Raw genomic sequence first — 25,661 nt, 5'->3', positions numbered from 1 at the left:
CTCTAAATCTCTCTAACCACTGCTACAGAGTGCCCTTCCCCACATGAAACCTGATCATGTCACTCTCTATATTTCTCAACTGGTACTGAACATCGGTAGGAAAGAATGCACTGGGTCAACTTAAAAATCCCAATATTGATAAAATACACTGCTTTGGACCTTGAGATCCAAATAAGCAAAAATGATTGCCCAGAGCCTTAAGAGCTAGTCTAACATAATTGTAAACTTAGTCATGAAACAACTGCAAGAGCCATCCTGGACCCAATCCTAAAGCAACTGCTATTGAGCAATATATTCAGTGCCTGTTTCACACAAATAACATGAGATGGGACCTCTGGAAAAAGAGGTCATTAAAAGGAAAGAATGGAAAGAAAAGGTAGGGAATAGAAGGGAGGAAGGGTCGAGTATTGAAAAGTGAGGAGGGAAAAATAGAGAAGGTAACAGAAAGAAAGGGAGAAGAAGAAAAAAGTCTATTCTCTAGGATTTCAGGGTAAAAAATAGATCTGTCTCATGGTAAGATGTCAACCTTTTGAGAATTAACAGCCCTCTTAATTGTTCCTAATGGAACAATTCCTTTATGAAATTCTATGTTCTTTATGAACAGTTGACATTTTATCAGAAGTTACTTGAGAGCAGTATTATTCATAATCAAAGAATATTCTATAAGCACTGAAAAGTATAAGCAAATATGGAGTCATGTTTCTACTGCTTTCACTTTGTAGACCCTTTTTCATTTCTCAGTTCAAGGCATCAATATAGACCCATATACTATATAAAACTATATACATTTATAATATATATGTATATATTATATACAGAAGCTATGAAATATATATTTATATCTCAATTCTAGGATCCCACTTTTGTAGCCATATTGTAGATTTTCGATATCAGTAATAGATTCAAATAACTTTCATGTGGCACTTTAAGCTGCACAATAAAGATAAATAAAACATTTTATTTTATAAATATAAAAAACAACAGATGGCAAATATATATTAAAGAGTTCATTAAACGATTTAGTTCCTCAGGGCAAAAATCTTACTTCTTATAGCTCTTTTCCAGTTTATAGAAATTATCATCCTCTTTCCCTAGAACTGGAACATTTTTATGAAACTGTTCTTTTAGGCAGTGAAAACAAAATCAAGAAGGAAGAAAACAAACTAAATAGAAGTACTGAAGATTAAATAAGTCTCAGCATGGTCTCCTCTCCCCACAAAAATTTTGCTTTCATCACCTCATTTAGTCTTTCAGTAACAAGTAACATTTGTCCTTCAGACTTTAATTTAAAAATCTTGGGACTTCCCTGGAGACCCAGTGGTTAAGAATCCGCGCTTCCAATGCAGAGGGCGTGGGTTCGATCCCTGGTCGGGGAACTAAGATCCCAGAGGCCACGTGGTGCAGTCAAAAAAAAAAATAAAAAAAAAATAAAAAAATAAAAATCTTAACTGTGCGTGCACTTGCGTGCGTGCGTGTGGAGGGGGTGGGATGGTGGTGGGGGAGAGAGAGACAGAGACAGAGAGGTAATACCAAAGGTCAATTCAGTTGACAGATGGGCTCTTTTGCTTGCATTTCTATAGGTCTAAGCATGTAAATATACTGGCCAATAGTACAGCAAAAACTTATATGCCACAAAGTTGTTTAATTTACTCTCCATACATATTGCTTAAAGAATTAAATGATAGCTAAATGCGGAAGTGTTTGACCTATCTTCTATTCCACTGGGAAACATGCTTAGAGATCTTTGAGCTTACAAAGGTAGTTTGTGTACCTCTTTAGATTTTATAAATAATGGGGGAAGGGAAAATCACCTTAGTCTTTTGGTGAAAAGATCATCAGATTCTTAATGAAGTCCTTATCAATCTGTAATGCTAATGATAGATACTCTTAGCAGTTGGTTCCATACACCATGTATCAACCTATCAAAAATAAAAATTCCAATTGGATAACAGATTAATAGTCCTTAACTCTATGAGTGAGATACTATTTTTCCTACCAAACTGCAAAACTTTAATCAGCTTATTTTTGTTCTTTCATAAAAAATTTTGAAAATAAAACAAATTCTTGCAAGGTACATCAAAAGCATTCAGGCAATAAATATCTAGCCCCACTGATTCTGGCTCACAGACCTGAGAGATCAATGAATCATTTTACAATACACAAAAACATAAATAATTACAAAATTTTTACACTTATTCTATTTTCTTAAAAGGCAGATTCCATTAATGTTATTTTATAGCATTTACAGAATGTTTCTTAGGAAACCATCATTGCAGAGATTTCTTCAATGTAAAAATAAATGAAAATAACTAAATGCCATATCCATATCCTATTTCCTAGGCACTGGCAAAGTTTCCTGTATAGGTCTTAATTCTGCACAAAGAGATTTCACATTTATTTGACCATTTAACAGGATCCTGGCAATAATCCTGTGGGAAGAATAGCAACATGTGTCAAGTATTTACCATATGCCAGGCTCCACATTCAGCATTTTACATGCATTATCTCTTTAATTCTAACAATAATCATATGAAATTGATATTATCAATCCCATTTCTACCAAAGAGAATATTATGAATAAGAGAAGTAGCCCAAGGTCACATGGTAGTAACCAGAAAAACTAGGCTGCTTGAGAAACAGGTCTGCCTAACTCCAAAGCCTGTTCTTTCCCTTACACCATGCCGCTTCATCATCACAAAGGAGGAAACAGAGGCTGAGGTACTCAAACAAGACTGCTTAGCTAGTATGTGGTAAACAAGATCTCAACCTAAGATTTCTAATACCGAAATTCTTTTCACTATAGTACCTGGCACTTTCCACTTTAGTACCTATACAATCATTCTAAAACACAGAGATATAGCCAATGTACAAAATCATGCCTCCATATTTTCCCCTGAAAATTTCCAAGAAGCAGTACCCATTAATATGACACCTGTACTTTCATACAAAACCTCATAACATACAAAAGGTCTAATGCACACAAACTTCTTCGCTTTTCCAACAGCAGTTAAGCTGACCTGGGCTCACCTGGGCAGAAAATTCAAAGACTTCTTCGCTTGTTCAACCACTCAACACAGAATTGAACAACTAACCCTCTAGGTGCTGAAGACTGTGATTCCCCAACCCTCTCCTCTTTTTACCAAGTAACTACCTGATACTATCCCTCACCTCAGTACCATATGCATTCCCTTTAACATCTTTCTTATCCCAACTTCTGCTCCATTAACCTGAAAGAAACTTTTCTTAATTATTCTCATTTATTAACCTCAACCCAATAATAACTACTTCCAGTCACTATTTAATTTCCCTAGAGATTTTTCTCATATATCTCATGTAGCTTCCTGCTCCTGTGACAGGAATATTTTCCAACATTACAAGGAAGAAACAAATGCAGAATGTGGCTTTCTGTAAGAAATTTGTTCTGGACTCTCTTCAAAAGGTCACTATCATTAAAAAAAAAAAAACAGAGAAAGAGAAAAAGGATAGGGGAAACTAATCTAGATTTTAAAAGAGTAAAAAGACATAAGCAAATGTAATGAGTAGACCTTATCGTTGTGTGAAAAAAGCTATAAAAGAAATCTTGGGGACAACTGGAAAATGTGGATATGGACTAGACTTAAACATGACAGTATGGAATTAATTGTTATTTTCTAATATATGGTAATGATACAGCAGTCACAAAGAATGTCCTTACTTCTAGGAGGTACATGCTGAAGTATTTACAAGTGAAGTGTCATGATGGTTCAAATTACTTTCAAATGGTTCAGCGATGCCACACCTCCTCCCTGAAATGTATATAAACACAATGAGAATACATGTGGCAAAACACTGGTAATTGTTGAATCAAGGTTGAAGGTATTTGGATGTACACTGTATTATTATTATTATTATTTTATTTATTTATTTATTTATTTTTGACTGTGTTGGGTCTTCGTTTCTATGCGAGGGCTTTCTCTAGTTGTGGCAAGCGGGGGCCACTCTTCATCGCAGTGCGCGGGCCTCTCACCATCGCGGCCTCTCCCGTCGCGGAGCACAGGCTCCAGACGCGCAGGCTCAGTAGTTGTGGCTCATGGGCCTAGTTGCTCCGCGGCATGTGGGATCTTCCCAGACCAGGGCTCGAACCTGTGTCCCCTGCATTGGCAGGCAGATTCTCAACCACTGCGCCACCAGGGAAGCCCTACACTGTACTATTCATTGAGATTTTCTGTATGTTTGAAAATTTCGAAATTCAAAGTTTGGTTTAAAAGGAGGGGGATAAAACCATTAGGCAGTCACCCCTTGTTTTTAGATTTCTAGTATTTTTGTTAGAGCATAAATAAGAAACTTCCCACTGGTCTACAAAGGGCTAAGTGCTAAATATTAGAATGGGTTACTACTCTAGCCAGGTTGTGAGTTAGAGGGATATGCAAAATTATAACGCTTTCCTTTTCCTCTAAAAACAAATGTATTTTATATTAATACTTTAAACATAAAACCATGTAATTTTCCCTTGTTACCAAAGATGAAAATTTATGGTTGTACTGCACAAATCTTTCCTTAAACCATGGAGTTTACAGTCTCCATTAGAACGTCATATACCAACGTAAACAAATGGTAAGGGATCAAACTATATTTTTTAATAAAATCTGTGAATTATTTGTATATACCTTACACAACCTCATATATGTTCTCCTTTCTGTTAATTCTGTGATAGATACTTTCTTATTCTTAAAAGGCCCAACCACTCTCAGAGGCCCAGCTCTTAGGCAAACCATGCAGAAAGGAGTATAATAAACCAAAAGAAAATGTAAAAAGAATGGCTAAGGCCACTGCTTTTTTTTCTTTCTGCTGGAATACAAGTCAAAGAGAACACCTTAAATTTTTTAAGCACCTATGCTTCTTCAAAATTAAGTTATAAGATATGACTGAAAAATTCATTCACTTAATTAGCAGACCATTTTCCACTATTAGACTTAAAATTCCCCAATCCAGACTCATAAACTGTGAGCTGTGGAAAATATGCTTGCCACAAAATCCCTACACTTACAAAGGTAAGAAAAAGCAAAGAGGTAACTCAAATCAATAAGCTTGAAATGTATCGAAACTTAAAATCTCAAACATTTTTTCATGGATAATGGTTAGCTTCAGTTACTATACTAAAGATATTTATTTTCTTCCTACACACAAGCCCTTAGAGAATCTGTCCTTTTCCCACTCACTGAAAAGGCAACACTATTGTGAACACAAAACTGAGTCCTTCCAATAACCGCTGACTGAACAATGTTGGACATCCTTCATAACGTGAGACAAATGGATTCTCTCCCTTAGCAAGTTAAAATTTAGAATATGAGAACCAAGATAATTAGCTATGGGGGCTGAGAGCTAGCTGAACCTAACACCCACAACTGACCACTGTACGCTGATTAAGAAAGCAGAGCAAACCACTTGGCAAAGAGAAACAAAAACAAGAGTACAGGCAACTCCAGAAAAAGAAGTAGAGAATAAACACCTAAAAATATTCAGTTCCCTGGAAGCCTGGCTATACTTCCTGTACTTGAGTTCTATAGTATCTGGTAATGGATAATTGTTCTCAAAATATTATTTTTTTTTGAAAAAAAGGTAAATATGGACATCTATGTAGGTACAAAACTTACAAAGGAAATAAACAAGTAAAATTAGCATACTAAATATCAAAAATATGGTTAGGAAATAGCAAAGCCTAGGATTCAATTACTTATAAATCAATAGATTCTTCCCCGATATAGTATATTAACTTTACACAAGGTCACCTGAGAAGACAGAACAAATCATTCTGCTCTAAACATTTTTTATTACTTTTCTCAGCAATAGAATAAAATATTAGAGGCCCATGTTTGATACAATGAACATTCACAGGCTACTGTCTTCAAACATAAATTCGAATATAATAAGAATGCTTCACATTCTTTTAGGGAAAAGAAATAAGTGATGTCTTTCTTCATGTATAAGAGAGGCAGGATAGATGAGCAGGTGAATGCCTGAACCCTGGAGCCAGACTCCTACGTTTGAATCCTGGTTTTGCCATTTCCTAATCCTGTAACCTTGGGCAAGTTACTTCTGCCTGTTTCTAACATACAAAATTACTATAATAGAACCAATTTCATAGGGTTGTTATGAAGAATAAATGATGTAATACATGCAAAAACCCTAAGAAACAATAAATGTTCATTGTTATTAATAGTATTTATTTTTATTATTATTCATGGAAGGAGGTATATTTCATATATCTGTGACATATAAAACTGCATTTCTTGAACAAGGCCATTCTTTAGCAGGCTTAGGAAATGAAAAACTTAAAAATCTATGATTCAAAAAACAGGGCAGATAAAGATAAGCCCACATTTAAAAAAACCCTACAATTTCTTTAGTAGGGCTTCTGCAACAATAAACTAAGAGTTACTCTTTCATGAGGGATATAGCTTGCCTTCTGATAAAGTTTTATAAAAGCTTTCCTTCAACAAACTCTGGCCGAAAAAGGAAGCCCTTTTTCCTGAACGCCCACTTAGATACAGCAAAGCACAGGATAATCTACTGATGTTAGAGGAAGGTAAAAATCTTTAAAAGATTTTTTTTAATTATAAAAGATTTAAAAAATAAACCAAATAGTAACTGCTCTCATAAAGTATGAATTCTGATTGGTTCAGAGGTAACTACAAAAATTCACTCCTGTGGGGTTTTTTGGACTAGGCAATGATACAGTTAAGAAAGAGCTAGGGATACCATAAGGAGAAAAACAATTCTTGCATCATGAACACATGCTACATGATTTGCTTCCTACAAAACATGTGGTTAAGACCAAATATAAAAGAACCAACTGAAAGGTCAAAAACTATGTGGAAGGAAACAAGGAAGGGAAGGGAAGGAAGGTGGAAGGAAGAGAGAACAGACTATTTCAAATAATTTCAGCTATTTGGAAGAGGAAAGAACCAAAATATCCTAATCTTTACTTAAAGACCCAAAATGATTATGTAAAAAATTAAAAAGCAAAAAATTAAATCAACTTAAATTAAAACGACCTGTACTTCCTTCCCTATACATTTTGAAATCAAATAATTCTTTAACTCACCTTCTACTTCAGCATATAGACATATTCACGACAATCCTTCATTCAGTCAAGAAATACTGAATCTTTACTTTCAAAATATGATTCTAAGTTAGGCTTTTTAAAGCTCCTCCCCGACTACACACAAAGAAGATAATAAAACAGCTTGAGAGCTTACTTATATTTCAGAATCCCCCTCCCCCATTCCCTTTCCTTCTATATCATGTATGTTGTATAACACTTTCCATTTACAAGCTCTTAGGAGAGCAGCAGTCATCTTTGTTTTCATTTACATAAAGCACACACACAACAAAAATGTCCTCAGGCAAAGATAGAGCTGATGTCTGACCAAATCAGGAGCAAATGTACCTGAGCCAGAAACTTCCTCCTAAATTCCCTATTTCCCCCAACTTAGGCATAGATCCTTTTTCTAAACGGAGGAGTTTAGCTTTCTTAGGATGCTACGAAGTAGCCACAGTCATCTCACGACCAGATTAATACACTTAAAGATGCCTTTTAGTAGAGGTCTTCATAAAACTGAGGCGCAAGGGACATTCCTGCCACGGGGAACACAAGACCAAAAGGATATTATATCCTTTGTAAGACTAGGAAAAAACAGGCACGCCTTCTCCCACTCCTTTTCCCCAGGTCAAAACAAAACAAAAACCGGAACAGAGTGGCTAGCAGTTAAGTTTAAAAAGAAAATGAAAATGAAAAGCTGACATTCTAATGTTTCCAATTTTTTTAAAAAAATGTTGTTAGTGACTACAAAACCTCTCCTCAGACCTACAGCAAAAACAGCACACTTACCTCCTCCATTCCCTTTTTCTCCCCCCTTTTAAGTCAATAATTTTGGTGATGGCTCTAAACTCATAACCTTTTATGTAAACTCTATTCTACTTTTCAAAAATAAAGTCTATATGCTAATAACATATGTAATCAATCAACCGAATACTAAGGGCTATATATTATCATTAACAGGACATCAGTTTGCTTATATTCTATCCTTCAAAAACATAAGTAAAAATGACTTAAGGCCGATGCTTGTAACAAGAAATGGCAGCTAACATGAATTTAGCTTTTACTTACTATGTGCCAGACACAATATTAAGCACTTTACAAGCATTATCTCATTTAACCCTTATGAGCTTCCATTAAATACTATCAATAAACCCATCTAACAGATGAGGACATAAGAAATTAAGAAATTTATACTAGGGCAAACAGCTGTAAGCAATGACACCAACATTTAAACCAGGAAGTACGACTAAGTTTGGAAACTGAATCTTAATACATATTACACACTGCAGTTATCCCCTCTTATATCTACTTTTAATATTTTATACAATTTTTTAACATTTTGTCAATAAAGACTGATGCATAATTTGACCTCAAAACAAGAGCCAAATAAGCGATATTCAGGATCAAAATCAACTCAATGATATAGTCATAGAAACGGTAAGCTCTAGACAATAAACCAAAAGTCTAAGGGAAAAAAAAAAAGAAAAAAAGTTTCACAACATGGGTTAAAGTATGATTAAAATGATTCATATTTTTAAGTCCCAAACTTTAAGTATTATTTCTTAAAATAAAGAAAAACTGCATTAAATTTTTAAATCTCAGTTCTCCAATTTGTAGTGCTACTTTACTTTTCAACTTATTTTTTCTGATTATAAAAACCTTTCAAATCTTGTAATTTAAGCTTCACATTAAGTACATCTGCACTTTTTATACTGCACTGAGTTCCCTTCTTTGAACTTTTTAAACTCTCTTAATATATGTTTCTAGAAAGAATACATTCTACAGACTTTCATTTGTGGGTAATAGTTTTCTAAACCACAAAAAATGCTATACTATTTTTCTCATATAGAGTCTAAAGCCCAAAATCTAGTCATAAATCTATTCCCAGAAGTTTTCAAACAAGGGAGTAAATTATAAACAAAACTCTTAGCTCAACATCCTCGTAATGCAAAATACTAAGAGCTTAAGTTTAAAACTTCCTCTTTGCCATATCAATGCAACAGTGCTTTTTTTCTAAGAAAAAACATTACCATTTGTTCAACTATAAGAATGAATTCCCCAGTCCACTCTATGTGTATCAAAAGGAAGTTTTAAATCAAAAATTTGTATGGTTTCTATTAAACTACATCCCCCTAACAAGTTAAAAGGGATATCACATAGAAATCCTATTGAATTCATACTCAATTAATTTCTGTACAGTATGAGAGGACTTTGACTTCCAAACCTACTGAGATTTAAAAATAAGTCTCATCATTTCTAATAATAACTAAACTAAAATGTATGATCTATATTTATAGTAATCCACAAATAATTATAATTTTAAAACTCCTTATAAAATTCAGTCATGTAATCAGATGCTTTAGAGGTACATGCTCAATCTACCCTAATGGAGTTAAGACAATCTTTTCTCAATGAATTTGAGATTTTCTTAGACTAAATTTACTAAAACACTGTTATTCCATGTGCTAAACACATACACACACACACACACACACACACACACACACACACACACACACCCTTAGATTAACTTATACAGATAATGCCAACTAGGTCAAATCTTGCTTGCAGAAACACAACTATACTGCCTTCCAAAACAAAGATTACAAAAATGAATCCATAATAATACTTTCCAATTACCTTTCCATCAATATAAATATTGAGAACTGCTAGCTGGTAAATGAAGTATACATGATTGTGCCACTATATTCTGTAAAAGTAACTGTAATTGGGCATTTCCCTTAGCCAATTTGGTATACTAAATATCTTCACAAATGTCTGATGATTTCTCACACTTTATAACTTAGTTGTAGAAAGTGACCACAGAAAAGCTGATAAAATTAAAGTACTCTTAATAACCTACGACCTCTTGCTCTTAAGTATTTTAGGGAAATGAGGGTCGGCCTTTGGATATTTTATGAGAAATAGCAGGTTTCACTCAGCAAAGTGAAAAGTCAGGCACCACTTGAAGAATTCTACATAGGATTAAAAAAATAACAAATCTGATGAAATGGAACAAAATTAACTCCTCTTTGTTTTAAAAAAAAAGAAAAAGGAAATGATAAGAGTTACACTTTTCCTTTTTTTAAGGGTGAGGGGGTACTTTCTGATTACAAAGCTATATGGCACAAAAGTGATAAACTTCTGCTTAGAGTTTAAGACTAAAGCTTCCTGAATATTAAATAATTTATGTATTTTTCCACTTAGCATATTTTCTTCTTTCTTCATTCTTATAGTCTACTGCAGGGAGCTTCAAAATGGCTTCCAATAACCTCCCCTCCTGGGATACACATCCCTGTTAAGTGTGGACTGGACCTCTCCTTAAGTGTGGACTGGACCTAATGACTCACTCCTAGTGAATGGAACAGGGAAAAAGTGATGGGTTGCCACTTCCAAGACTACACTACAAAAACCAAAGGCTCACACGGCAAGAACTAGTAGGCTGCTGGCAAACAGCCAACATGAGAAATTGGGGCCTTCGGCCCGACAACCAGTGAGGAACTAAGTACTGCCAACAAGCATGTGAGTGAACTGCAGGCAGATCCTCCTCTAGGATTTTCAGATGAGACCAGCCCTGGTGGACGTGTCAAATGCAGCTTTGCAAGAGACCCTGAGCCAGAGGACCCAGCAAACGGCACCCAGATTCTTGACCACAAGAACTGTGAAATAATGTTTGTTGTTTTAAGTCACTAACTTTTGGGGTAATGTGTTATGTAGTGCTATGGCTTGAACTGTGTCCTGCTCAAAATTCATATGCTGAAGTCCTAACCCCCAGCACCTCAGAATGTGACCTTATTTGGAGACATGACCTTTACAGGGGTAATCAAGTTAAACTGAGCTCATTAGGGTGGGCCCTAATCCAATATGACTAGTATCCTTATAAAAAGGAGAAATTTGAACAAAGAGACAGACACACAGAAAGGGAAGACAATGCAAAGAGCTATGGAGAAAAGGTGGCCATCTACAGGTCAAGGAAAGAGGCCTGGAACAGATCCTTCCCTCATAGATCTCAGAAGCAACCAATCTTGCTGACACTTTGATTTCAGACTTCTAGCCTCCAGACTGTGAGATAATAAATTTCTGCTGTTTAAGCCACTCAGTTTGTGGTAATTTGTTGTGACAACCTTAACAAATTAATACATGTAACAGCAAAAAGAACTAATACATACACTGAATTCAAAATGACTTTTATTGGCAATACCAAAATTAGCCTCAATGCAGGACTCAAGTAGATGGCCAAAGCTTCTAAGTCTTTATTCTGAAAAAAGACATAAGGTCGTATCAGAAAATCTTAGACCACAGATTTTTTTTTTTTAAGTTAGCTGGGACTCCTGCAATCATATAATCTAATTGACGCATTTCAAAAATGGACGCTGCTGCTGCTGATGTGCCAGGAACTGTTTTGAACGCTTAACATATATTAATTCCTCACAAGAACCCTCTGAGGCACCACTATCATCAATTCCATTTTTAAGATGAAGAAACTGATGTCCAGGAGTTAAGGACACAGCTGATAAGGAGCCAGGATTTAGTAAACCGAGGTACACAGAGAATAAGTGATTTATCCAAAATCATAGTTAGTAGTTGAGATGGGACTAAGCCTAATGGTCCTTTCTCCTACCTTCAAATCTTTTCTCAAAAAGGCAAATAGAAAGGCTTTTCTTTTACTTGCTGTATTCAATCTTTGTAACACTGCTACCTTAGAAGTATATATTTGACTATCTGCCCTCCTCCTTCACCTACACAGTTACTCATTTTCTTCCACTCCCTGAACCCTAAAACACTACCTTCCAATTCCTAATACTTTTCTTGCATCTAGGTTAATCATTTTTATATACTAGAACACAGGATTTCACTTCCACACAGTTTGGAAAAACAGCATTAGCTTAACATTTAGAAAAACACCTTTAGCTTAACAAATACACCTGGAAGGAGTAATACTATATTATTGGTCAACTGCATTTTACTAGGAATAAGTCAGATCCTTTTCAGAGAACAGGCCTTGAAACAAAGATGGCAAGACAGCCACTGCAAACTTGTCCAGGGAATCAGAGTTTTTTTCTGGAATATTTGGGATTAGGTACTTAAGAGTAAGCCTTTCTCTGGGAGTCTGAATTACAAGATATAAATCATGGGCAATGGTGGCAACCACGCTTCCCATGACAAAGAATGGAAACATGGAGAAAGCCAAAGAGAGTGAGACAGATGCACAGGAGAGGCATGCCGCTGAGAGCTTGAGAGAGACCTGACTACATTTGATTCCTGGGTTCTCCGTGTACAACCCAGCTGCATTTCTGCCCTGGATCCTTTGGTGTGCCCAAAAGTCTGATAAACTTCCCCTTTCTGCTTAAGCTAATTTGAACTGAGTCACATGCAATCAATAGAGAACTAACATGGTCAAAAAGATACCCTCTCTACAGCTGAAGAACATTATCGAATGACTAGTAATTCAGAAAAAAAAAAGAGGAGAACAGAGCACTCCACGTAGTACCATGGCTACAAACAAACGAACTGATTGACAGAAACCAAGGTTTAAACAGCTATTTGGAAGACTTTCCAGACATTGGTGAAACAGGAAAAAGAAGTTGCAATTTGAAAAGACTATACCCTCTATCTTCCATTTGGGATTTTTTAGTTCTTCTAGTTAAAAAAACCCCATCATTGGGGCTTCCCTGGTGGCGCAGTGGTGAGAGTCTGCCTGCCAATGCAAGGGACACGGGTTTGAGCCCTGGTCTGGGAAGATCCCACATGCCGCGGAGCAACTAAGCCCGTGAGCCACAACTACTGAGCCTGCGCGTCTGGAGCCTGTGCTCCGCAACAAGAGAGGCCGCCACAGTGAGAGGCCCGCTCACCGCGATGAAGAGTGGCCCCCACTCGCCGCAACTAGAGAAAGCCCACGCACAGAAACGAAGACCCAACACAGCCAAAAAAAATTAATTAATTAATTAATTAAAAATAAAAAAAGAGTCAGATTTATATAAAAAAAAATCCCATCATCTATATACTTGCTAGTGGGTGTGTAAATTATTATAACCACTTTAGAGATCAATTTGGAAATATCTAGAAAAGTTGAAAGTGCAGATTTCATACAACCCAGCAATTTTACTACTAGGTGGCTACTATGGACTGAAATGTGTCCCCCCAGAATTCATATGTTGAAGCCTTAACCCTCAGCATGACTGTATCTGGAGATAGGGTCTTTAGTAGGCTAGTAAGGTTAAATGAGGTCATAGGGGTGGGGCCCTAAACTGATATGATAAGAAGAGGTAAAGGGAGATCTCCCTCTCTTTCTCCTTTTTTTGCCTTGTGAGGACAAAGCTAGACAGTGACCATCTACAGGTCAGAAGAGAGCTTGTACCAGAATCCAACCACACTGACACCCTGATCTTGAACTTCCAGCCTCTAGAATTGTTGAGAAAATTAATTTCTGTTGTTTAAAAATAAACTTTTCAGTAACAATAGAGCAAAGTAAAATACTAAAACTCAGGCAACTAAGTAGCCATAGTACTCTCAAGTGCCTCACAACGTAGTTCATTATTCAAACTAGTCACTCAAAGTTACTATAATACTAAAAAGTTCCAAAGCCTGTGCTTACAACTAGATTTTTCCAGGAAAAAAAGGAAAAACTTTAATAACATGATTTTATTCTATGTAGGTGTCTACAATAAAAGTATGATGCATTAAAGCCAGAATTGAAACTGAAATATATTCCAATATATCCTTTTTTTTTTTTTTTTTGGTGCAAAAAAACTAAAAGCCATCCAGGAAAGAAGGTTTGTCTAGTTTACCCAGCCATCAGTGGTAAAGAAGGATAAAACCCAGCCCTTCTGAGTCACAGTTCAGTTACAGTGCCACAATGCAGCAAAGATTATCATGATTCTGTTCCTGGCTTCTTGTTCAACAGACAAAACAATCCTAAAACTGACCTGATTCTATGTTCTGGGCTGGCATGAACCTGCGTAGAAACAATAGGAGTGGCAGGCACTTTCTTCCTGAAGCAGACGTGGAGAAGTATTATACCTGTGATGAAAGAAAAAAAAAAAAGAAAACCCAGTTTATTTTCAGAATGTTTTTTATGAGTTGTTCATTTCCTACTAATTCTCTTTACCTCTTTATTTCTTGCCAATGGCTTCATACTGGAACACATGACAACACTTTATTTAAGACAGATAAAATCTGCTATTCAAACTTCAAAGGAGAATATAGAGTCATTCAAAACTGGTCTCTACAGACCATCTGGTTCAGCTTTTTTATTTTACTGGTGAGGAAGCCGAGACCCAGAAAAGTTATGCAAAGAATCAACGACAACACAGTTATTTAGTGGCAGAGCCAGGTTCAGAACCTAATTCTTTCTGCTTTAGTCCAGTATTCATTTGTACATCATAGATCACAATGTCTCTTTTTGGAGAACCAAATATGAGCAAAAAAGAAAAAAAAAATCATGTTATTTCTCTAGGAGTAGTTGAAGATAAATGTGGTATAGAGCTGAATTGATATGTTCTAAGTCAAAATAAAAAACAGTGCTTCCTCACTCAATGGTTATAATCCAACCTCGAGTTATTTAGCATGTCTCATATAGGATATTTAACTGTTTCTTTTATTTACCATTCAATATTCCAAAATGAAAACACCAGCACATGAATGATGAGATATAGGTTCTGGTCTTTCTTAACTCTGCTCTCAACAAGTTCTATGCCCTTAATCAATTACTTCTTTGGTTCCAAAGCTCCTTTATTCAAAAATGAGGAGCTTGGGGACTTCCCTGGTGGCACAGTGGTTAAGAATCCGCCTGCCAATGCAGGGGACATGAGTTCGATCTCTGGTCCAGGAAGATCCCACATGCCATGGAGCAACTAAGCCCGTGTGCCACAACTACTGAGCCTGTGCTCTAGAGCCCGCAAGCCACAACTACTGAGCCCACGTGCTACAGCTACTGAAGCCCACGCACCTAGAGCCCATGCTCCGCAGCAAGAGAAGCCACCACAATGAGAAGCCCACACTCTGCAACCAAGAGTAGCCCCCACTCGCCGCAACTAGAGAAAGCCCACGTGCAACAATGTAGGCCCAATGCAGCCAAAAATAAATAAAATAAATTTTTTTTAAAAAATGAGGAGCTTGGATTAATCCCCATGGGCTTTCTAAGTCTAAAAAGTTATGCCTAAGAATAGATTCATCTTTTAACAACATTCTGCTTTTCTGATCAACTATTTGTTTTTGTCATATGTTTGTTAATCTCTGTCATCATATTAGTACAATAGTTCAAACATCAATATTTGTTTTTGTCATATGTTTGTTAATCTGATCAACTGATCAACTATTTGTTTTTGTCATATGTTTGTTAATCTCTGTAATCATGTTAGTACAATAGTTCAAACATCAATAATATTGCCCTCAAATATACAGTTAGTTCTCATTCAAAAACCTAGTTTTGCAATAACCTAGTTCTGCTGTCTATCTCACTACTTATGAAAAAGTATTTTAAAAAGTCTACCTCTGGGACTTCCCTGGTGGCTCAGTGGTTAAGAATCTGCCTGCCAATGCAGGGGACACAGGTTCAAGCCCTGGTCCGGGAAGATCCCACATGCCACAGAGCAACTAAGGCTGTGTGCCACAGCTACTGAGCCTGCGCTCTAGAGCCCACAAGCCACAATTACTGAGTCCACGTGCCACAACTACTGAAGTCCGCGCGCCTAGAGCCCGTGCTCTGCAACAAGAGAAGCCACCGCAATGAAAAGCCTGCGCACTGCAACAAAGAGTAGCCCTCGCTCACCACAACTAGAGAAAACCCATGCACAGCAACGAAGACCAAATGCAGCCAAAAACATAAATAAATAAATTTATTTTTAAAAAAAAACCTACCTCTTAGGTGGTTTCTAAGAAAAATTCTGAATTATTTTCCCAAATCATTAATTCAGTTATTCATCCAAGTTGTTTCTGAGTGGCTTTGTCAGATGGCAGACACATGCTTAATGAGATATAAGACTTTAAAACAAGATCCCTCTAGTGAAATTCTGAGTGATGTTAGGGATTCAAGTGGCAGTGAGAGAGTAGGCAGAAGTGATGACATGTCTCCTAAATCAAAACATCAGAATATACCTGCACTGTTTTTTTAATATATTAACTACCAACTTACGTAAAACATGTTGGTTGTCACCCAACACAAGAACCTAAATATAAGTTACTGGTAATGTTTTACTGATTTGCTCTTCCCTGTACTATACCCCACCTCTCTCATCTCTTCAGTCCTCTGTAATTGCTATCCTATGTTTTGTGTTTATCATTCCTCTGATTTTTAGAAAGCATATCACATATGTACATATCCTTCAACAACACTTTCATTTCTTTTCATTCAATATTATGTTTTGAAGATGTATTCATGATACATATGCAACTAAATGTTGCATATAGTTGTAGTTCATTCATTTCAGGGCAGAATAATTCTACATTGTGTAAATACACCATGACTGAATTATTCATTCTCTTTATGATAGCATCTTATTTTCTCCCCAGGTTTTGTTTCATTTTGCTATTATGAACATTACTGTTATGAAAGTTCTCATACACATCTGTTCCACATGTGCCAAAGTTTCTCTTAAGTATTTGCCTAGGAGTTGAGGAATATATGTGTTTTCAATTTTTTCATGAGGTCGCCAATTTTTCTTTTTCCCAAAGTGTGTTTAGCAATGTATAATCTCATCAGCACCAGGTAGTTCATATTGATCTACATGCTCTCCAACATTTAGTAATGCCAACTTCTTAATTCGGGGGTGTAAAACCATCTAACTGTAGTCTTAATTTGCATTTTTCTGTTGATTAATGATACTGAGCATTTCTTCAGGTTTACTGGCTAACTCATGTTTCCTCTTTCATGAAATGCCTCTTTATTTCTATTGGCCACTTCCTCCTCAGTTTTTTGCCCTTTACTTATTATTTCATAGAAATTATATATGTATTTTGGATGCTGATTATTTGGTTTTATCCATTTTGAATTACCAGGTACAGCCAAGTATTGAGATAAAGAAGCAGAAATAGCAGGAAGCCAGACAGAACTGGAAAGAGCGGGCTAGAATACCAATGCTTTTCTCAACCCATTTTTGTATTTTATTACAATCTACAGATGTCTTAAAGTACCAGAAATTTAAAATGGTATATTACTGATCCTGTTTTGTAATCTTTTAATACAAATTTAGCCAAGGGCAAATGCTTTGATATGATTTCAGTGCATTCTAATTACAATATGCAACATAATATAATTTCAGGTATCCATTTGATACAAATCAAAATTTAAATCACATTTTAGACAGAGTTACATTTTGACCCTGCCATTTTAAGTGTTTTTATTTCATGCTTTGGTTGCCTCCAATTTAGAATAAGTTAGCTTTATTGTCAAAACGTTGAGTATGAATGTATATGTACATAGGTATAAAAACTGAATTTCAAAACTAAATTATATAAACTAGAAAAACAAAGACCTGTATTCCAGGCTTGGCTAGACAATTAGCTGTACCTCCTTGGCCTAACTATGTCTTTAAGTTGGTTTTCTTATACCTAACATGAAAATTGTGCTGGTAAATTCTAAGGACCTTTGAATCATACTCTTTGAAGATCAATGAGAAAAAAATTTTTTTCCAGATATCCCCAAAAGAGTTTTAGGAATCTCTTCCCAAGTGTTAAGTAAACTGGAGAGAGTAACAAAAAGCTAAATATCTGAAAAACAAAAGTTAACAAGCAGGGCTATAGCCCTCCTATGGCTTCTCAGGACTCTTGGCAGATCACCTGATGAACAGCATCACACAGAAAAAAAAATCGAAAGCCACATAAAATCTGAAGTCACTCTACAATGCTGGCGTTGATTCCTATGTACGCAATCAGAAGAGAACTTCCAGAACCACACTCACCCACTTACCTGAATCTGTACCCTTCTACTGTGCTTAAACTTTCTGAAACCACATCAAAGTCTAACTCTTCCACTTTAATACTAGATGTTATGTCCCTACTATTCAAGGAAATTGTTCTAGTAAGTCCCACTTCTCTTTCCTATGTCATCAATTTCTTAATTCTGTCCTCCCAATAAAGCAGAACCATTGGGGTGGGTGGGTGTGTGTGTGTGTGTGTGTGTGTATGTATATATATATATATTTCCAATCATTAGAAAACAAACAACATCAGCAGCAAAGCTTTTGACCCCACCCCTCTAGATTATGGCCAATTTCTTTGATTCCCTCTTCAGCGAAAAGTCAGAAAAGAGTTGTCCTTAACTGTCTTCAAGTATTCTTCAGTTCAAACTGAACATACTCCAATTAGACTTTTGCTCCTGAACACAGCACTGAAACTCCAAAGTCACCAGTTACTTACATATATATTGTAAAATCCAAAAGCCAGTCAGATCTCATCTTTCTTGCCCTATCTGCAGCAATGGCATGACTCATCAAGCCCTGATAACACTTTCTTTATCTGGCTTCCAGAACAAAGACTCTCCTAGTTTCTCCTGGTTTCATCCTATCTCACTGGCCACTCCTCAGCTTCCTTTGCTTATTTCTCCTTTTCTCCATCATTGCTGAAGTTCAAGTTCCGACTCTTCTTTCTAACCCATCAGCAAATACTACTGGCTCTATATACAAAATATATCCAGAATCTGACCACTTCTCATCATCTACGTAGAAACTGTAGTAGTAACTATCATCTCTCACTAGGATTTTTTCCATAGTTTAGTAACTGGCCTCCCAACTTCTACCCTTGCCCTATTTCAGTCCTTTTTCATCAAAGCAGCCAGAGTGATCCTGATAATCTTACATAAATCATATAATGTAACATCTGTGCCCAAAATCTCCCAATGGCTTCTCATCTCATAAACGCCAAAATCTTTAAAATAGCAAAATAGAACCTACATAATTTAGCCCCCATTACCTCTGACCTCATTTCCTACTGACCTCCTTGCTATTCCTTATACAGGCTAGGCATACTCCTGCCTCAGAGCCTTTACACTTACTGTTCTCTCTGCCTCAAAGCTACTCTGAGATGATTATCTCCACCTGCCTCACTCCCTTGCTATCTTCAGATCTTTGCTCAAATGTCTGAGTTAACTCTTTCCTATTTGGTCTATTTTAAACTGTAACTATTCTGCTCCCAGCATCCCTAACACACTTCCCTGATTTATTTCTCTCCAATGTTACTAATATTCATTTATTTCACTTCTATTCCTGTTTGTGTATTTCCTCCCCCCAACACATAAAATCCACAAGGGCAAGAGCTTTGTTTTGTTTCGTGCTACATCTTCAATGCTTAGGAAGGGGTCCAGCACATAGTAGGCATTCAATAAACATTTTTTGAATGAAGAAATGAATAGTTACACTCTTAGGGCTAAATATGACAATCTTTCTGAGTTTACAAAAGAAAATAAATAATCAGGAGACAATAGCTAGGTTCTTGATGTAAAAGAATCATTCTAATATTTCCTCAATAGTTAAGTGATAACAACAATAACTCAAAGACTTCAGTAGATGTTGTAACCAATACTTCCATAAACTTTAAGTAACCACTATAATAAATGGTTCCCCACCCCCACCCCAACCCCCTGCCAGATTAGGTTTTAGTCTCTGGCTGTCCACAGGGTGACATTTATTTCCCATGTGTTACCATATTCAACAATGGTTAGTTTGCAGAGCCACAACACACATAGGAAAATATTATTAAAATGTTCATTCCAAACTTGTTCCAGATAAAGAACTGAGCTCTTTATAAATAAGGAAAGTCTAAAAATAAAGGACAGATATTTTTAAGTGTTTTAACTATTTTGTTTGGAAATAGTTTCAAACTTACAGAAAAGTTACAAATATAAGAATACAAGAATCACCCTTATACTCAAAGTCACCAATTGTTAACGGTACCTTCTTTATTTTGTCATTTGTGCTCATGAACTTTCTTTCCCTTCACACAGACAGACACACTTGAGCTGTCTTTTTTTTTCCTAAAGCAACTGAGGATGAATTATGTATATCATGGTTCTTTGCGCCTTTGCTTCAATGTGTATTTCCTTAGAGATATTCTCTTTCATAACCACAGTACAGTTGTTGTCAGTAATTTGAACATTGCTACAATATTTGTATTTAGGATCAGTACTCCAAGTTATTTCAATTAATCCAATGATAATCATTTTATAGTAGTATTTTTCCCCCCACCCAGTATAGGATCCAGTCCAGGGTCAGGTATTGCAGTTAATGCAATACCTACGCTTATCTTTCTTAAGCCTCCCATAATTTGGAACACTTCCACAGCCTTTGTCTTTTATGGCATTGTTTTTTGTTTTGTTTTGTTTTAAGAATACAGCCTCCTCCCCTTTTAATTACGTAGAATGTTCCTCGTGTGGGGTTTGTCTATTGTTTCCTCCAGATTCAGGTTATGTAGTCTTGGCCAGAATACTACACAGATGACGATATATCCCCTCAGGGCATCATATCTAGATTCACATGGTACCCATGTTGTTGTTGGATTTCACCAATGCATAATCCCTATTTTAAACCTTGCAAATAATACACAGGCGGTGGGGAGACACTTTAACTCTATGGAAATACCCTGCTCCTCATCAATATTTCCCCCCCTAGATTTTGTTATGATTCTTGCCCTGCCTAATAAGAGCTGCAAAATGATGATTTTCCAACTCTAGAATTCAGAATTCTACTGTAAGCATGAGAGCTTTCTTCTTTATTTGTTCATTTATTTATTGGTTTATTATCGTTATGGATAACGGATTTCTATTTTTAATGGTTCATAATTCATTACTATACTTATCTGATGACTAGACCAGTAGGACCTCCAACAGGCTTGTGACATGCTCCCATATTTTTCAAAAACATTTTATTTTCTAGCATTAAAAAAAAGGTACAGATTCACCTGGTATATACCCTTGCAATCAGCCATTCCTCTGAGGAACTCCAGTCCCTTTGTGTTGGGAATACTATTAGAGATCGAGATTGGGGGATTAGGTGTGCCCACTGCTCTTTGCCTTTTTCTTGGACAGAACTACTAGGAAATACATGCATGCATATACACATATGCATATAAATATATATATATATGTTCATACACACATATACATGTGCACGTATACATACTGGTTTCAAAAATAATAAATTTACACTGATACCTTCAATTCCAATCCATCCCCACAGGATTCATTTTTCCCTTCTCCCAATGTATATTTGTATGTCCCTCCTTCCTCAGGTCCTAGCTTCAACAACCTGAAAACATTTACTCAATCCATAATATACCTAAAAATGACCCAGAGCTGCTTTGTTCATATCACTACAAAAAATAAACTCTAGAGGAAAGAGTTCAGGATTTGTTTGCAATCCCTCTCTCTTACCGCTACCCAGGATGAGGGTAAACAGTCAAATATTATGTTAAAAAATTACTTACAGTCACTCTTTCTTCCCCTTCAATGTAAGTATAGTACTAATTTATAGTACAATCAGGTTCATTTGTTCTGGTGGTTTAGGACTTTCCCCATTCCCATCTTTATTTTCAATATGGAAGATAATATGCTTTGAAAAGTCAAAACTATATAAAAAGGTATATAGCCTTAAGAAGTGTCATTCCCTCCCATAAATTTTTGTTCTCTACTGCCCCTTCTTTTTGTGAAGTTAAGCAGATATGAGTGCGTTTTATCACTCCCCACCCCTGCCATTTTTTCACAAAAGATAGCAAACTAATATGTGTGTTTACACTAACCAGCTCAATCGAGACTGGAGGAAGCTCTTCCCAAAGTAATTTATAAGACTAGCAATACCTCAATACCAAAACCAGACAGAGACATTACAAGAAAAGAAGACTAGAAATCCAATATCCTTTGTGAACACAGATGCAAAAAATTTTAACAGAATTTTAGCAATATATAAAAGGGATATTACACCATGACCAACTGAAGTTTACCCTGGAAATATAAGGTTGGTTCAACATTCAAAAATTAATCAATATAATTCACCATATCAACAGAATAAAGAAAAACCATACGATGATTCCAATAGATGCAAAAATAGCATTGGACAAAATTCAACATTCATTCATGATTTTAAAAACTCTTCGTAAACAAGGAATACAACGGAACTTAAGCTGAACAATGGCATCTTTAAAACAAATACAGGGACTTCCCTGGTGGCGCAGTGGTTAAGAATCTGCCTGCCAATACAGGGGACACAGGTTTGAGCCCTGGTCCGGGTAGATCCCACATGCCACAGAGCAACTAAGCCCGTGCGACACAACTACTGAGCCTGCACTCTAGGGCCTGCATGTCGCAACTACTAAGCCCGCGCGCTCCAACTACTGAAGCCCATGCACCTAAAGCCTGTGCTCCACAACAAGAGAAGCCACTGAAATAAGGAGCCCATGCACCGCAACAAAGAGTAGCCCCAGCTCGCCACAACTAGAGAAAGCCACGTGCAGCAAAGACCCAACACAGCCAAAACTAAAAATAAATAAATAAATAAATAAATAAAACAAATACAGCTGACATCATACATAATGGTGAAAGGCTGAATGTTTTCTGTCTTTAACATTATACTGGAAGTACTAGCCAGGGCTATATGGTATGAAAAAGAAATAAAAGGCATACACTACTATGGAAGAAATAAGATTCGTTATTCCAGGCAACATGACTGTCTATATAGACAGAAAATCCCAAAGAATCTACAAAAAACAAAAACAACAACAAAAAGCCTACTAGATATAATAAGGGAATTTAACAAGGTTGTAGTATACAAAGTCCAATATATAAAGATCAATCATGTTTCCACATATCAACAAAGAAACACTTGGAAATTACATATTTATATTGCGTTGGCCAAAAAATTCGCTTGGGTTTCTCCGTTAAGATGTTATAGAAGAACCCGAATGAACTTTTTGGCCAAACCACTATATTGCCATTTATAATACCACCACCAAACCATGAAATTCTTAAGGATAAATCTAACAAACTATATGCAAGATCTGTATTTTGAAAACCATAAAACACTGATGAGATAAATCAAAGATGACGTGAGTAAATGAAGAGATATACCATATTGATGGACTGGGAGACTCAACATAGTTAAATTATCACTCCTCCCCAAGATTTATCTACAGATTCAATGCAACCACAATCAAAACTCAGGCAGATATTTTTTTTTTGGAATCCATCAGAATGATTCTAAAATTTACATAGAAAAGCCAGGAAACTAGAATAGCCAAAACAATTTCAAAACAAAACAAAATTGGAGTACTCATATTACATGATACCAAGATTATTATAAAGCCACAGTAAATCAATGGAAAAGAAAGATTTCAGAAACAGACGTAGACATACATGGTCAACTGATTTCTGACAAAGATGTCAAGCAACTGAAGGGAGAACAGAAAAGCTTTTCACCAAATAGTCCTAGAACAATTGGACATCCACGTACAAAAATCCAAAACAAAACAAAAAAATCTCAATCAACCCATACATCACATTACATAACAACCTTTAACTCAAAATGGATCATAGACCTAAATGTAAAACCTTAAACTTATCAAACTTCTAGAATAAAATGGTGCTAAATCAGTGACTTTGGGTTAGGCAAAAAGTTCTATGGGATATAAAGCACAAACCGTAAAAGAAAAAACTGAGAAACTGGATTTCATCATAATTAACTTTTGCTCTTCAAAAGACACTGTTTTAAAAATGAAGCCACTATTTTAAAAATGGGAGAACGTATCTGTAAAACAAATACCAGCTAAAAGACTGGTATTTCCAAAATATATAAAGAACTCTTAAAACTCAATAATAATAAAATAAGCAGCCTAATTTTATTTATTCATTTATTTATTTTTTGTCCGCATCTTGTGGCTTGTGGGATCTTAGTTCCCCAACCATGGATTGAACCCGCACCCTTGGCAGTGAAAGTGTAGAGTCCTAACCACTGGACCACCAGGGAATTCCCAAGCAGCCTAATTTTCAAAAGAGCAAAAGATGTCAATACTTCTAAAATAAACCAGATGTAGATGGTAAACAAGCAGATAAAAGGATGTAAATATCATTACTTACTCATGAAAAGCAAATTAAAACCATTTTTAATAATGCTGCTATGAAAACCAGCTTTTTTGCAGACATATGCTTTCATTTCTCTTGGATATATACCTAGGAATGGAATTTACAGCTCATAAGGAATAAGTTTAACTGTGTAAGAAACTAACCAACTATTTGCTAAAGTGGCTATACCCTTTTACCAGCAATGTATGAGAGGAAACTTCTAGTTGCTCCACATCCTCATCAATCTTAACATTTTGAGACTTGATTCTTAGCCATGCTAGTGGGTGTATAGTAGTATCTCCATGTTGTTTTTTTTTGAATATATCTTTATTGGAGTATAATTGCTTCACAATACTGTGTTAGTTTCTGTTGTACAACAAACTGAATCAGCCCTATGCTTACATATATCCCCATATGCCCTCCCTCTTGAGCCTCCCTCCTACCCTCCCAATCCCACAACTCTAGGTTGTAGCAAAGCACTGAGCTGATCTCCCTGTGCTATATTGCTGATTCCCACTAGCTAGCTATTTTACATTTGGTAGTGTATGTATGTCGATGTTACTCTCACTTCACCCCAGCTTTGCCCTCCCCCCAACACGTCCTCAAGTCCATTCTCTACGTCTACATCTTATTCCTGCCCTGCCGCTAGGTTCATCAGTACCATTTTTTTTTTGGATTCCATATATATGTGTTAGCATACAGTTATTTGCTTTTCTCTTTATAACTTACTTCACTCTGTATGACAGTCTCTACGTCCATACACCTCACTACAAATAACTCAATTTTGCTTCCTTTTATGGAGAGTAATATTCCATTGTGTATATGTGCCACATCTTCTTTATCCATTCATCTGTCGATGGACATTTAGGTTGCTTCCATGTCCTGGCTATTGTAAATAGTGCTGCAATGAACATTGTGGTACATGTCTCTCTTTGAATTATGGTTTTCTCAGGGTATATGCCAAGTAGTGGGATTGCTGGGTCATATGGTAGTTCTACTTTTAGTTTTTTTAAGGAACCTCCATACTGTTCTCCATAGTGGTTGCATCAATGTACATTCCCACCAACAGTGCAAGAGGATTCCTTTTTCACCACACCCTTTCCAGCATTTATTGTTTCTAGATTTTTTGATAATGGCCATTCTGACCGGTGTGATGTGATACCTCATTGTAGTTTTGATTTGCATTTCTCTAATAATTAGTGATGTTGAGCAGCTTTTCATGTGCCACTTGGCCATCTGTATGTCTTCTTTGGTGAAATGTCTACTTAGGTCTTCTACCCATTTTTTGATTGGGTTGTTTGTTTTTTTGATATTGAGCTCCATGAGCTGTTTATATATTTTGGACATTAATCCTTTGTCCACTGTTTCATTTACAAATATTTTCTCCCATTGTGAGGGCTGTCTTTTCATCTTGTTTATGGTTTCCTTTGCTGTGCAAAAGTTTTTACGTTTAATTAGGTCCCATTTGTTTATTTTTGTTTTTATTTTCATTACTCTGGGAGGTAGGTCAAAAAAGATCTTGCTGTGGTTTATGTCAAA

At 36.1% G+C, this 25,661-nt stretch overlaps 1 protein-coding gene across 9 annotated transcripts in view; it reads right to left on the bottom strand.

Moving 5' to 3' along the window:
• The window catches only part of WDFY3 (WD repeat and FYVE domain containing 3), a 275,484-nt gene that overhangs the window by 229,060 nt on the left and 20,763 nt on the right, over positions 1 to 25,661 (bottom strand). For 6 of the 9 annotated variants that reach the window (XM_082391036.1, XM_082391034.1, XM_082391035.1 and 3 more), the window contains exon 1: positions 14,008 to 14,096. The gene's annotated coding sequence lies outside the window, so the exon portion shown is untranslated. Of the gene's footprint in view, positions 1 to 1,811; positions 1,920 to 14,007; positions 14,102 to 25,661 lie in introns of those variants that run through there. The other 3 variants (XM_082391039.1, XM_082391040.1, XM_082391031.1) reach the window with 2 other exon arrangements.

The sequence above is a fragment of the Balaenoptera borealis genome, assembly GCF_965194805.1.
Source record: "Balaenoptera borealis genome assembly, chromosome: 4".
NCBI lineage: Eukaryota > Metazoa > Chordata > Mammalia > Artiodactyla > Balaenopteridae > Balaenoptera > Balaenoptera borealis.
This window is presented reverse-complemented; position numbering and strand designations above follow the sequence as displayed.